Source organism: Petaurus breviceps, unplaced genomic scaffold, assembly GCF_028583685.1.
Source record: "Petaurus breviceps papuanus isolate PSGF00001 unplaced genomic scaffold, PetGlider_PUasm1.0 38, whole genome shotgun sequence".
Lineage (NCBI taxonomy): Eukaryota > Metazoa > Chordata > Mammalia > Diprotodontia > Petauridae > Petaurus > Petaurus breviceps.
Window position 1 is genome coordinate 74,463,896 of NW_027186304.1, and position 6,357 is coordinate 74,470,252.

Sequence of the window (6,357 nt, forward strand, 5' to 3'; positions counted from 1 at the left end):
AGAACCTTTTCATCTGTGACTCAGAATCCTATCTAACTTCATGGCACCTAGTTGGGGGTGATGGCAGGCTCAATTCTCAATGTAAATTGCCAAAGCAGAATGGGGCAGGGGTAGGTTGGTGGTAATTGAATTAAGGAAGCTAACTAAGATGCATAGTGCAACAACAACAGCAAATCTAATAGTAAAGACAGAGGGGGACAAAAGGGACAAACATTTGTCAAGCTTCTACTGAGCCAGACATTGTATTAAGCACTTTAAATATCTCATTTGGTAGTTATAGCAAACCTGTGAGGCAGGTGTTAGTATTCTTCCTATTATTCAGTTGAGGAAACTGTGTCAAAGGGAGAATTTGAATTTGTCTTCTTTGCTCCATTAAGATATTTTCAAGCTGATGCTCTATTTTCTTGACCCCTAACAACAACAAAATGTTTTCCTTACAACTAAATCATAAAGTAGGCTGTTCTATTTGAAGAAAGATTGGCAATGATCAAGGTGAACTACAACCAAAATTGAAGAGGAATCTGATGGTTAATTTGCCTAATATAGAATATTCAAGAAATATTAATAAAGTTGAAATGAAGAAAACTATTGAATTAATAAATAAAACTAAGAGCTGGTTTTATGAAAAAAAACCAGCAAAATTGATAGACCTTAATCAATATGATACAAAAAGAAAGAAGAAAACCAAATTATGAGTATCAAAAATGAATAGGGTGAATCTACCTCCAATGAAGAGGAAATCAAAACAATAATCAGGAATTATTTTTCCCAATTGAATGCACATAAATTTGACAATCTTAGGGAAATGGATGCATATTTACAAAAATACAAGTTGCCCAGATTAACTGAAGAGGAAGTAAATTATTTAAATAACCCCATCTCAGAAAAAGAAATTGAACAAGCCATCAGTCAGCTCCCTAGGAAAAAATCTCCAGGGCCAGATGGATTCACTAGTGAATTCTATCAAACATTTAAAGAACAATTGATTCCAATACTCTATAAACTATTTGGGAAAATTACTGAAGGAGTCCTACCAAATTCTTTTTATGACACAAATGTGGTACTGATACCTAAATCAGGAAGAGATAAAACAGAGAAAGAAAATTATAGACCAATCTCCCTCATGAATATAGATGCAGAAATTCTAAATAAAATACTAGCAAAAAGACTACAGCAACTTATCTAAAGAATAATACACTTTGATCAGGTAGTATTTATTCCAGGAATGCAAGGATGGTTTAATATTAGGAAATACATCAGTATAATTGAGCATATCAACAATAAAATTATCAGAAACCACATGATAATTTCAATAGATGCACAAAAGGCTTTTGACAAAATACAACATCCATTCCTATTAAAAACATTAGAAAGTATAGGAATAAAGGGAATCTTCCTTAAAATAATAGGTAGCATCTATTTAAAGCCATCAGCGAGGATTATATGTAATGAGGAGAAGCTAGAAGCATTTCCCATAAGATCAGGGTGAAACAAGGGTGTCTGCTATCACCCCTCTTATTCAATCTGGTACTAGAAATGTTAGCAGTAGCAATTAGAGAAGAAAAAGAAATCCAAGGAATCAAATTAGGCAAAGAAGAGACCAAGTTATCACTCTTTGCAGATGATATGATGATATACTTAGAGAATCCTAGAGAATCAAGTAAAAAACTACGTGAGACAATAAATAAATTTGGCAAAGTTGCAGGATATAAAATAAACCCACATAAATCCTCGGCATTGCTATATATTTCCAATGAAATTCAACAGCAAGAGATACAAAGAGAAATCCCATTTAAAGTTACTGTAGACATTATAAAATAGCTGGGAATCTACCTGCCAAAACAAACCCAGGACCTATGTGACCACAACTACAAAACACTTTTGACAAATAAAGTCAGATGTAACTAATTGGAAAAATATCAATTGCTCGTGGCTGGGTCAAGCTAATATAATAAAAATGACAATTTTACCTAAATTAAATTATATATTTAGTGCCATACCAATTAATTTACAAAAAAAACTACTTTATAGAGCTAGAAAAAAATTGTAACAAAATTCATTTGCAAGAATAAATGGTCCAGAATATCAAGGGAATTAATGAAAAGAAATGCTAGGGAAGGTGGACTAGCTATACCAGATTTCAATCTGTATTATAAAGAAGCAGTCATCAAAACTATTTGGTACTGACTGAGGAATAGAGGAGTGGATCAATGGAATAGATTAGGCACATGAGATTTAGAAGTCAATGACTATAGTGATCTATTGTTTGATAAACCCCAAGACCCTAGTTTCTGGGATAAGAATTCACTATCTGAGAAAAACTGCTGGGAAAACTAGAATATAGTATGGCCGAAACTGGGCATAGACCATTATCTAACACCATATACCAAAATCAAGTCTAAATGGGTGCATGATATGGGTATAAAGGTTGATAGTATAGGCAGTCTCAGAAAACAAGGAATAGTTTACCTGTCAGATTTGTGGAGAGGGAAAGACTTTATGACTAAACAAAAATTAGAGAACATTATAAAATGTAAAATGGATAATTTTGACTGCATGAAATTGAAAAGCTTCTGTACAAACAAAGCCAATGTAACCAAGATTAAGAGGGAGGTGGGAAATTGGGAAAGAATCTTTACAACCTATGTCTCTGACAAAGGACTCATTTCTAAAATATACAGAGAATTGAGTCAAATTTATAAGAATACAAGTCATTCCCAGTTGATAAATGGTAAAAGGATATGAACAGGCAATTTTCAGAGAAAGAAATTAAAGATATCTATAAGCACATGAAGAAATGCTCTAAATCACTATTGATTAGAGAAATGCAAATCAAAATAACTCTGAGGTACCACATCTCACCAGTCAGATTGGCTAAGATGACAAAACAGGAAAATGACAAATGCTGGAGAGGATCTGGGCAAATTGGAACACCAATGCATTGCTGGTGGAGTTGTGAACTGATCCAGCCTTTCTGGAGAGCAATCTGGAATTATGCCCAAAGGGCTATAAATACTTTCATGTCCTTTGACCCAGCAATACCACTCTTAGGGTTATATCCTAAAGAGATCATAGAAGTGGGAGGAAGACCCATATCTACAAAAATGTTTATAGCAGCTCTTTTTGTGGTGGCAAAGAATTGGAAATTAAGGGGGTTGCCATTAGTTGGGGAATGGCTGAACAAGTTGTGGTATATGCATGTTATGGAATACTATTGTGCTATAAGAAATGAGGAGCATATGGACTTCATATTTACCTAGAGAGGCTTATATGAAATGATGCTGAGTGAGAAGAGTAGAACCAGGACAAATTTGTACACAATTACAGACACAACGTATGTGTGATGACCAACTTTGATAGACTGGACTTTTCTCAGCAATATAGTGATATAAGTCAACCCCAAAAGACTCATGATGGAGAGAAATGTGTGCATCCAGAGAAAGAACTAGAAAGAACTTAGTTTATATCAAAATGGAAGCAAAATACCTTATCTTTTTCCTTTTTCTTGTTTGGTTTTATGTCCCCTTTACCATTTTTCATTCCATCTGGTACAATCCATCTTTATAACCTGACTAATGTATAATGTGAAAGTATTTACAGATCCTATACTTGACTATATGCCACCATGGGGGTGAGGGGAGGGAGGGGGACAAAATGTGAAACTCAAGGAATTGTGGAATTGAATCCTGTAAACTAAAAGTAAACAAACAATTTTTTTTTAAAAAAAGAAACTACCCAAAGCTAAAAAAAGAATATTCAATGAAATGATCTCATGCTTGCTCATTTTTGGGACTCTCAGCTTCAGAGAAATGTACAATATAACAGCTTTGGACCTTAGTTGTGTAACTACATCTTCAACTTGCATCTTTCCCCCTGCTCAGGATCTGAACCCAGAACCCAGAAACACAATTTAAGGAAGAACACACACACATATACATGAACTAATATTCCAAATGAATGTTGAGCATGATCAATCCTCAAAACTTCCACAAAATTGTGCATGTTTTGTCATCTTTAACCCCTATGACCACCACTTTTACTAATGTATGTTCATTTCTTTTTCTATCTGCCACTCAATTAGTTTTTCCCTCCATTATGTCCTGTGTAATTCCTATTACAGGCAATGTCCCCTATTCTCAGTTTTCTTTTGAGAATTCTTCACCTTAACTGAAACCTACCGTTGCCCATAAAATTCCACTCTCTTCTAAAAACATTTCCAATGGATTTCAGTAATTCTGACTAAGGATAAAGGCAAATTCCTATCTTCCCACTATTACTTCCAGTAGGCATATTCCTATCTTCCCACTACTACTACCGCTACTACTATTTCACCACCATCACTTCATTTGTCCTATTTAAAAGTATATACTATTCAACTGTACCACTTTTCTCTCCATCCTTATATAATTTAGCATGCTCCAGCATGTTGTCCCATCTACCTCAATTTGAATAAAGTTACTTAAAATTTCCTTCTTCACTCAATTCATCCCTTAGCATAACACCAAACATATAGTAGGCTCCTAATGCTAATTGACTGACTGCTTGTCTTCTCCCCCTTGACTTGACTATGGTGCTGACCAAACTAACATTGTGGCTTCACTCCTTGATTTCTCTTAAATATAATAACCATTATCACTCTCTTAGTAAGCCACATATCTAGGACTTCATTATTTCTTGGATCTATTGCATCTTGACAATTGAAAATTCATCTTCTCTGCTATGACTACAATTTTCTGTACCTTCTACCTCATGTACTTCACAAGCGTTGTTATTCATACTGACCTAGACTTTTCCCGTCATCCTTAACTTGCCTGCCACCTCCCAAATTATCCACCTTCAGGTTTCACTTGCCATCCTGCTCACCTGGAACCACTGGTTAGCAAATTTCAACTTGCCCTTACTGACATCTTTAACTCTGACCTTTTGATATCCTATGTCAATTGTTTTGTTTTTGTTTGCTCCACCCTCAGCTTTCTCCAATGCCACTTCCTAAACTGTTAATCATTTCTTGAAAATATCTTAAGTGGGTTCACCAAAATTCTCAATTTGATCTTTACTGCTGCTTTCCACTTATTATATGACTGAATTTCTTGATGACTCTTCTGCACCTTTTTTGAGCTCCTCTTCATTTGGTCTTTTCCCCTTCTCTTGTGTCTCTGGAGAAGAAACACTACTTTTCCTCTTCCAATGTTCTTCTCAATTTTTATGGGGAACAATGTTTTAACCACCCCTTAAGCTTTTATTTTCTCAGTTGTCCTCTCTGTTGTATCTTCAGTCTCTGTTTTCACTGTTTCTTATTTTCCTTCCAAGATACATTTTAATATTCCCCTATCTTAAAGAATAACAACACCAGCAAGTACCCTCACAACTCCAAAATTCTTCTGCCCTACTTCAATGATTCTTTCTTTCTCTTTTTCCTCATCACCAAAATACTTAAAAGAGAAATCTCTACTTGCTACCTCCATTTTCATACTTCATGTTCTCTTTCTTAATTTTTTGGCTTCTGCTTCTGGTCCTCTGTTTTGAATGTTATGATAAAGGTCAACAATGACTTCTTAATTGCCAAATCTACTCTTCTCAGCTTTCATTGCCTCTGAAATCCATGTAGCATTCCGTTTTGTAAACTCCTTTTGCTTTATGAAACTTTTTCTTCTTGGGTCCCATGACACATTTTCACTAATGTCTGTCTACCTCTCTCAGTCTTCCTCCTTTGTTTCCTTATTCTCCTTCACTTTTGTGGTGTGAACATTCCCTAAGGTGATGTACTTTCAATACCATCTACTTATCATTATCTTCTGTAGCTTCAATTTTAGGGGGAATAAAGGAGAGGAAAGAATTATTTTATGCCTCTGATTTCATTAGCAGAATGGATTCTCTGTATGGAAACTCCCTACAGCAAGACCGACCAACAGCTTACATTTAACTAGTTGCCTGAGAAGCTGAGAAGGTTAATGATTTGCCTACATTCACACAACTACCAGTAGTATCAGTCACAGAGCGGACCTTCACTTAGGTCTTCCAAATATCTACTACACTTGCACTGCCTCTTCTGTTAACTTTGAAGCATCACCTTCATGCGGATGACTCACAAATTTAGATATCTAGTATAATCTCTCTACTGAGCTATAGTGCTACATTTGCAATTGCAGATTAAATATTTCCAACCAAATGTAGTACTGTCATATTAAATTCAACAAATTTAAAAACAAACTCAACATCTTATTCCTAAAAGAAACATCTCTCTTGATTGCCCAGTTTCCATCAATGTTTCTTCCAGGTGCGAGAGCACATTCATCTTTGAAAATAATTTCCTTCTTCTTCTCCATATGCACTTAGTTACAAAGCTCTGCCAATTCT